Below are 9,224 nucleotides of genomic sequence, written 5' to 3'. Positions count from 1 at the left end.
AGCACACAAGCATGGGGAGCTGCAGACAGAGGGAGATGCAGACTCCGCACTGAGCAAGGAGCCCAGTGTGGAACTCGATCCCAGAACCCTGAGATCATGACCTGAGCCAAAGGCAGATGCTTAACCGACTGAGCCACCCAGGCATCCCCTTCCATATCTTTTTTCAATGAGAATAAATTAGCTCACAGTCTTCTATCTGGAAATGGCTTCACAGATGTTATTAGCTATTTGTAAGAATACCTCTCACCTGCACATGATGCTAGGTAGACTGTGATTTAAGAGAAATCTGTCTTGCAGGGTGCCTGGGTGGCTCAGTTGGTTAAGCAGCTGCCTTTGGCTCAGGTCATGATCCTGGGCTCCCTACTCAGCAGGGTCTCAGCATGCTTCTGCCCCTCCCCCATACTCAGGTGCTGGGCTCTCTCTCTCTCTCACAAATAAATAAATAAAATCTTTTTTTTTTTAAAGTCTGTCTTGCCCTTAAGAAACTAAAGTCTAATATAATAATCATGTAAAAATATTGAACAAAAATATTTTCAAAATACTGTCACAGCAAATCTCTAGGTATTTCAAGATGTCCAGGAAGGAAAATACTATACAGTTGACTTTCACGTCCCAATCATTAAAACTGTGTTAATACTGGGCATTTAGTCTCGGGTGTCATTTTCCTGATCTGTGATTCTCAGGCTGCATTTCCAGAGCTGTCTGTGGCTCTTTCAAGTATAAACTGCAATTCTTTAAAACCTCTGATCCTTTTACTAGGAGACTGAAAGAAAGTCCTGGACTGAAAAATGAGTTTTCCACTAGTTTTGTCAGAAAGCAGTTTGTGGATATAGCTATGTGTCTTGGGTGAGAAAGGATATAAAACAGTTAATTCAAATAAAAAAGCAACAAAGCAACAAATAGCAAGGCAGCAAACACTTTTGGTGCCTTTCCAGTGAAAACAACCACCCCAGGTCTGTCAAGTCTACTAAAGGAGTTGTTTCATCTGGAGTTACATACTCTAACCTCACTTTTCAAAAAATTGAGTGACTGTTAGTTTGCTTGACTGGGCCGTTTTTGAAAATCTTAAGGATAGAGAAAACACTGTGCCACTGACAGTTGAATAAGTATACAGTAAATACACTTTAACATTTACTACTCCAAGGTCCATGAATTTGGCATCAGGATTAGCTTCTTAAGCATTTTATTCATAGGATTCTTGAGCACCCAAATTGTGAATTTGTCAGTAGCGATCAGAATATGCTGGTAGAAATAAGCTGTCTTGCCAAAAGCAGCACACAAAATTCCTATGTCATAAGCTAATAAATCCATTGTTCCCTCTTAGGGAAAATGACTTCTCAAAATTTATACATTCATTCAACAAATATTTATTAAATCCTACTATCTGTCAGGTAAAATTCTAGGTGCTTGGGATGGATCAATGAACAAAGGGATTAAAAATGTTTACCTTTGTGCTCTTACCAAGTTAGGCAGACAATAAATAATGAACATAAGTAATAAGCAAATGATATACATAGTCCCTCACCTTAGGCACAGTTTTGATCTCCGTGGTTTCAGTTACTCTAAGTCCACTGTAGCCCCGAAGTAGATGACCCTCCTTCTTCTGTATCTAAGGTCAATAGTAGCTGTCCCTATGCCTATGTCATTCACCTCGCTTCATTTCAACGTTTTGGGATTTTTTTTCATCTCACATCATCACAAGAAGGCTGAGTTCAGTACAATAAGATATTTGAGAAAGAGACCACATTCGTGCAACTTTTATTACAGCATGTTATTATAATTATTATTTTTTATTAGTTATTGCTGTTAATCTCTTAATGTGCTTAATTTATAGATTAAGCCGTATCACAGGTATGTATGTATAGGAAAAAACACAGTATATATATGGGGTTAGGTATTACCCGCAGTTTCAGGCATCTCCTGGAGGTCTTGGGACCACTGTATATAGGTACTATATAAAGTAATACTTTATATATCAGGAAAAGGGGATCAGGATCAGGAAAAGGGGAGGATTCATTCAATGCCAACTTTATCCACCTGTTCATTCAACATTTGTGAAGTGCCATATGCAATGATATCTGCGAGGGTCTGGTGGCAAGTATCATCAGACAAAGTTCCTGCCTTCAGGTCTTGTACACTCTCCTGGGAGACATACACGAACTGAATAATCAAACATCCTCATCTCCCCCACGCTTCTTCCCTAATTGATCTCTCTCTGCGGCACTTCTCACCCTTTAATATATTTCATGTTTTACTTACATATTTTCTTTATTCTCTGACTCTTCCCTCTAGAGTATAAGCTTCTTAAAAGTGGTTTATGTCTGCTCTGTTTACATCCGTATCACCAGTATATAAAGCAACACCTGCCTCAAAGTCAGCATTCAATATATAATTTTGAAAGAATAATCACATATATCCATATTTTCAGCTATATTTGCTTCAGTTTCCATTTTCCATTTTTTGTTTGCTTTCCACTTCTTATATAGGGATTTCACTTTTGAAAATAGAACTCATCATCCCTAATACTTTCCCTCATAATAATAACAATAATGTGAAATACAGACATTTCTAGCACTATAAAAAAAGTAACTCTGATAATGTATGTTGTAAAAAGAGTGTTATAGCAAAAGCCAAGCAAAAGTCACACAAAATTGAGAGCCAAATTTATCCCTATAATCTTTATTACCTATCAGGGCAGAATACCATTATTCTAACACTACATTGAATATTACAGAATGCATTAGCTGAAATGAGAGTTTCCAGAAAGGAGAGGTGGGGGCTTAAACTGGGAATAATTTTTTGTAGCAAGTGATAGAAGGAAAAAAACATAAATAGCAAATAAACCTCTATGTCTTCATAGAATTATGAAGCCACATGGACTATTGCTCCTATCCTTGGGTGTCTAATTACAAACCTCTCCAATCTGGCAGAGCAGAATTCTTCTTGGAAGATAGGTTTTTCCCCAAGCTGGTTGTAGTATCTCTATGAAGTCTGTTGACTTATTGGCTAGCTATGGCATTATTAAACCCAGGACACCAAAATGTCCTTGTGAGTTAGGCAGTCACATTACTTAACCTTACATTTCATATCTATGACTTGACAGAAATTTCTTTTCTCTCAAATTTTTCTATAATCTTATCTTCTTTGTTTATTAGCTTATGCAGCTTTGTGTAAAATTAATCCCAACAACCACAAAGGAGTAAGAAAACAACATAGGCTCATGAGAAATGCCTCATAGTCACTCTTTGCAGAAATTCTCTAGCTGAAAATTTTAAGTGAGGAGCATCTTATGAATCAAATAAAATTTGTCTTTCAGAATAAAAATCCAAAAACAATTTTCGAGAGGACATAGTAATCTCTCTGGAAACCATACTTTAAAGAATTAATGTTCCTTCAGCCTTGAGAGTTGTGAATGCCTGGTGGATACTTTCAACTGAACTTCTAAATCATAAACAACCATGAAAAAAAATTTTATAACTAAGGTTAACAAAAACAAAGCCTTGATTTTTATGTAGCATCTGAAACTGTATTTTCTCATGTCACCATCACCAGACTTTCCAGAGGCTCTTTTTCAGAAAAAAAAAAAAAAAAAATGATAGCATAATTCATCAGTCATGGAGATGCATTGTACATGACCCACTAACATTTCTCTATTTGTAGCTTTTTGTGATTGGCGGCGTATCAATGCCCTCTAGCACCTGGGACATAGGGAATTACAAGCATACAGCATCCACATTATCTCTACTTTGCAGTCACACTTAATTTAGCAACAAAATATAAGGGTTCAGAGTCTATCACCCCAAAATATGCTGCCTTGGCATATTGGTTACTTTGAGTGAGTTAAAGGTAAGTTAAAAATGTCAGATGCAAAAAGGGACCTCTGACCTTTCTTTTTTTCTGGAAGGAGGAGATAAAACTCCCATGAAAAGTGTCCTCCCTATACAAGAGGAAAGAAGACATGCTTGTCACCAGAGAAGGGTACTGAGAGAAATCTGTACAAACTTGTTAAACTGATCCTCATCAATCTAGTCACTTTTCCACAGTTAACTACCCTACCCCAAACCCCTTTGTTTTGTCATGTTGTCACAATTTGCTACCCTTCGTCTAACCTAGTACATAGCATTCACCTCTAGCTACTTCTTTGTGTCTTCATTTTCTAGTGAAGGTGCCCATGTACATGTAAAAATAAAACATACAGTCTTTTTATTAAACTTGTCTTTCTTGTCTTCAGGTTTTGCTCAAAGACCTAAGAGTTAACTTAGCCTTTCAAAGATTATAGTGACAGCTGCTAAGATAAGCTATTATTTCCCAGCTGGGAGAAGTGGCTGCAGTGACAGACTAGGTAAGCGGATAAGTGGAGAGGTTTTTCCCCTATTTTTTTTTCTTTGGCTCCATGCCTGTGTACTTTCTAGCATCTGGGCTATGGTTGGGCTGTTTCTTTTTGTCTTCTATGGCTCCACATTTTACCCTTTTAGTACCTTCATTATCCATCCCTGAGTCCCACACCACTTCCTGCCACAGAACTAGGCACAAAGACACCTGTGTCCAACAGATTATGGAATCCAACAGATTCTTCCCCTTTTAAATTTCCCATAAAGAGATGAGTGTGTAGAGCTACCCTCATCCCCACTGGTGACAGCCCCACACTTAAACCTTTAGCAGCAGAGATCATGGTAGAAGGGGAGTTGGGGGAAGGAAGAAGAAAAGGGTTTCCACAGGAATAAAGTGAGATACATTTCCCTTCCCGTTTGAGCAGCTTAGCAGCTGCAATGCCCAAAGCCTTACTGCACTTTTGGTAACTAATTAGTGCTTTCATCTCCTGTCTGCAGGAGACAGCAATAAACAAAGTATTTTCTACTGCTTTGGGTCTACCCAAAGCCCATCTTATCTTTAGGAATTCCTGTGCTTTCTCATCTAGCCTGGAGGAGAAAGCAACTGAGACTTCTAACCTTGTCTACCTACCCACAGCCCAATTTGGAGAATTCCTGAGCCTTTTCTTCCCTTGCCTGGAAGAGAAAACAAAAACCAAAAGCACTATTTCAGTGCTTGTTCCAATCCTACCTCCTGGTCCTCAGCCATCCTTTCAACATGGCAGCTTCTAGTTTCTGTTGACATCTTTCAAATCCTGTTAGCCAGCCTATGAGGTTCTCCTGTGTCTCTTCCAGCAAACCAGGTTTCAAAAAGGATCCCATCCTTCTCAGCAAAACCGATACATTTTTACTATTCATATTTCTTCATAGTTATCTTGAAAGAAACCCTGACCTTGCTGGGTTAGAGATCAGAGTCATTATTATTGTTTCTTATTGATGACATCATCAATTTCCCAGAGGTGACCTCATAACAGCCCATGCTTAGGACTCCATGTCCAGGAATTGTATCACAAGAAAGGAACCCAGAGATTAGGAATTGTGGTTTTATATAGGAGAAGGATACCTTCCCCCCACCCTCCTGAGAAAAAAAGAGAAACCTCTGCTCTGCAGGCTTTCACAATCCTTTGGAATGTAAATGGATTCTCTCAAGAAGAGAGGGGGAAGACTGCGCCACAGAATGCAAAGCATTTGGCTGTGGAAGAAGTTAAGTTTCATGACCCTTTGAGTGAGAGCAGATGGTTCAAGGTCTACCTAATAGCCTTTAACTTCCAAGCCTTGTCCTTTCACCCAGGTGCCAGTAATATTTTCTCTGAAAGTCCTAACTCTGCAGAACCATGAAAATATCCACTTCTTGACACAGATCAGTGGGTGCCCGTGGCTGAATGTTGGAGCAGGATTGACAGCAAACAGGTAGGAGAAAACCTTCTGGGGTAAGGGAAGAATTTTAAGACTGAACCATCGGGATCAAAATGGTGAACGACCTGCTGTTACAGCATTAAGCCGGGGGCTGGAGGGTGTTCAGAAATGGTATCACACAATACGACAGGGTTCAAGAAACTGGAGTGAGTGCGACATGATACAGTATGTGAGAATGATGACCTGAAAGAGTCCCGGAGGCTTCCTGAGAACCTATAACATCACAGGGTGTTTCACATTGAGAGAGCAGGGATCTGACCATGGGGAAACAGATTTTGCCTAATGAGCATCGGACGCAATACGAGGAGGGTAAATTCTACCTTGAACCCCATCCAAAAGAAGTTCTTTGGGAAACAGAACAGAGAGAATGGGCAAGGAGAAATCATGGAGTGGAAATCCATGGTTGCAGCTGCCCTCAGATTTTTTTTTTTTTTTAAGATTTTATTTATTTATTTGAGAAAGAGACAGTGAGAGAGAGCATGAGCGAGGAGAAGGTCAGAGAGAGAAGCGGACTCCCCGCGGAGCCGGGAGCCCGATGCGGGACTCGATCCCGGGACTCCAGGATCATGACCTGAGCCGAAGGCAGTCGTCCAACCAACTGAGCCACCCAGGCGTCCCTGCCCTCAGATATTTTTAAGAAGTTGGGTAAATCTGAAGTGTACAACTGAGAATTATTTGGGATGCAAACGTACTACTTTAAATAAATGTCTATCGTAATTTTAAAAAAATTAAATTTAAAACAATGTTAATAATAAGCTGAATTGCGGGGTTGATTTCACAACTGCACACTGTACTAAAAATTACTGAACTGTACACTTGAGGTAGGAAACTGAAGGGACCCCATGAAGGACTGCTTTTTTGCTGCCTCTATTCTTACAAGCGCCTACACCTCTACCTTACACATGCCTTAATGTATGTCCTTGTGAAGGTCAAGGAGTTACTGATTTCTTTGGAGTCTTCCAGCATGATAGATAACATCTAAGGAGTAACTGGACGAGGTCACCACTGACTCCAGACACCTTGATGCCAAGACTATTGGCTTCAGGGCTAAGTGACTTATGGAGGGCACCTGAGCACTTGTCCTTGTTTTGACTAGTTCCTGGATGCTTGGGAGGATCCCAATACATACACCAGATGGCCATCCTCAATAAAACCCCCAGGCACTAAGCAAAGATGAGTCTCTCTCTTTCCTTTCCAAGTCTCCTGGGCGCTCGGTCTGAATCTGCACTCTCTCTATATCTTCAATAAACTCTCCTCTCATGTCCTCTTGGCTTCCGTTCGATTTCTATACTCCAGGAAGCCAAGGACCCTCTTGGCTGGTCCTGTGGGACCCCCTCTGCGTCCTTCGACCTGACCTGCCTACATCACACTTACAATGGGCAAATTGTGTAGTATGTAAATTATTTCTCAATAAAGCTTTTAAATATAAGCCATAGATTGGGAAGATTATTTATAACAACTATAACTTAACAAAAGATCAGTTTCCAGGTTATATAAGGAACTCCTACAAATCAATAAGAAAAAAGAAATAAAGTTCCCTCACAAAAGATGACACACCCAAATGGCCAATAAATATTTGAAAATGTGCTCAAAATCTTTAGGCATTAGGGAAATGCAAATTAAAGTCATAATACTATACCATTACCCCCCACCAGAAAGGCTAAAACGAAAAAGATAAAACCAAGTGCTGGCAAATATCTTGAACAACTTGGTGAGATTGTTCATAGGTGTATAAATTGGTGTAACTGTGTTAGAAACTTTGGTCTATCAATGAAAGTTGAACATATATATCCCGATGACCCAGAAATATCACTCCTGGCTATATACCCAAGAGAATGTGTGTGTGTGTGTGTATTTTTTTTTTCACCAGAAGTCATACAAAAGGATATAGCATGATTCATACTAGGTCAACACTGAAAAACACCCACATGGGTCCATCAACAGTAGAATGAATAAATAACTTATGGTATACTCACCAAAAGAAAACACTTCTGTTCTTCTACTCTCACCAACACTTCTGACACCACATGTGTGGGATTTTCCGGACCAAGAAGTACCCCAATTCTTGGTGGACGCCAACGAGGTATCCTCCAATTTAACTCAATTCTGACACAAACTGCCTGGAGTTAGCACAGACCCCACAGGTTAAGTGCTCAGTCCAACAAGACTGCCCTTCCCCTGCTTCTGACTCCAATCAGAAGTCTATGCCTCCCATACTTCTGACTGGTGGCAAACAATAAATCAGGAATTCCCAAGACTCCCTCTTAAGGTTTGATCAGTTACTAGACTAGCTCACAGAACTCAGAAAAAGGGTTTACTTACTAGAGTATTGGTTTACTATAAAAGGAAACAACTCAGGAACAGCCTGACAGAAAAGATACATAGGACAAAGTGTGGGGAAGAGCACAAAGCTCGCAAGCTCTCCCCAGGTGTGCCATATCTCCAAACACCTTCATGTGTTCAGCATCTCAGAAGCTCTCTGAATCCTTAGGTTAGGTTTGTTTTTTTTTTAAATATAGGCTTTATTACATAAACTTGGTGGATTAAATCATTGGCCATTAGTGATTAACTAAACTTCGAGTCACTCACTTCTCCCCAGAGGTCAGGAGATGGGGCTGAAAGTTCCACTAATGATATTGGGTGCCCTGGCAACGAGCCCTAATCCCTAGGGACTTTCCAAAAGTTACCTCATTAACATATTAACTTAAATTTAGGTGTGGTTGAAAGGAACCTATTATGAACAAAAAATGATGCTCTTTTCACCTTATGGTTCTAGAACTATTTCAGAAGCCAGGAACAAGAACCAATATTATAACAATGTTCCTACAGCTCTTATCACTTTGGAAAACATAATGGTTTGAGGAGCTTCATTCAGAAGCTTGGATGAAGACAAAAACACCTTTCTTATTATATCACAATATCACATCCATACTGTGGAACGCTATTTCATAGAGGGAAAGGAGTGTGCAGGAATCGGCACAAGTGGAGCTTTGGGGTTCTGTTAATTATCTCGGTGCTGCTTATGGGAGAACGTTCATTTTTTACAGATTTACTAAGCTACTCATTTTTGGTTTGTGTACTTTATTTTTGTTATGCTTCACACCAACTGCACCACTACCAGAGTTCATTGTATATGTAGAGTCTATAATATACCTCTACTCTGCATGTGTGTGTATGTGTGTGTATCATATATATATATATATATATATATATATATATATATATATAATAGGTGTATAAAATAGGCATTTCTACTGTGTATCTACCCTATGACACAGCAATATCTACTCCCAGATATTTGCCCAAACCTGGTGATAAAACTAATAGGTAACTAGCAGAATATTTTACACACAATGGTATACAATTAACATTGAACACAGAACAAAAAAAGACCTAAAAGAGTCACCTAATATTTTAATCATGTTTTTTACCACATTA

General features: G+C 39.4%; 1 long non-coding RNA gene across 2 annotated transcripts; it reads left to right on the top strand.

Moving 5' to 3' along the window:
* The first annotated feature begins 384 nt into the window (after positions 1 to 384).
* On the top strand, positions 385 to 8,984 carry LOC125093307 (uncharacterized). 2 transcript variants are annotated; one of them, XR_007125202.1, is made up of 4 exons: positions 385 to 4,342; positions 5,481 to 5,573; positions 5,662 to 5,780; positions 8,563 to 8,984. It is a non-coding gene; the product is annotated as an uncharacterized LOC125093307 (long non-coding RNA). The 2 variants fall into 2 exon arrangements; XR_007125201.1 differs by having other exon boundaries at positions 5,481 to 5,780.
* The last annotated feature ends 240 nt before the right edge of the window (positions 8,985 to 9,224 follow it).

This window comes from Lutra lutra, chromosome 2 (genome assembly GCF_902655055.1).
Source record: "Lutra lutra chromosome 2, mLutLut1.2, whole genome shotgun sequence".
Taxonomy (NCBI): domain Eukaryota; kingdom Metazoa; phylum Chordata; class Mammalia; order Carnivora; family Mustelidae; genus Lutra; species Lutra lutra.
This window is presented reverse-complemented; position numbering and strand designations above follow the sequence as displayed.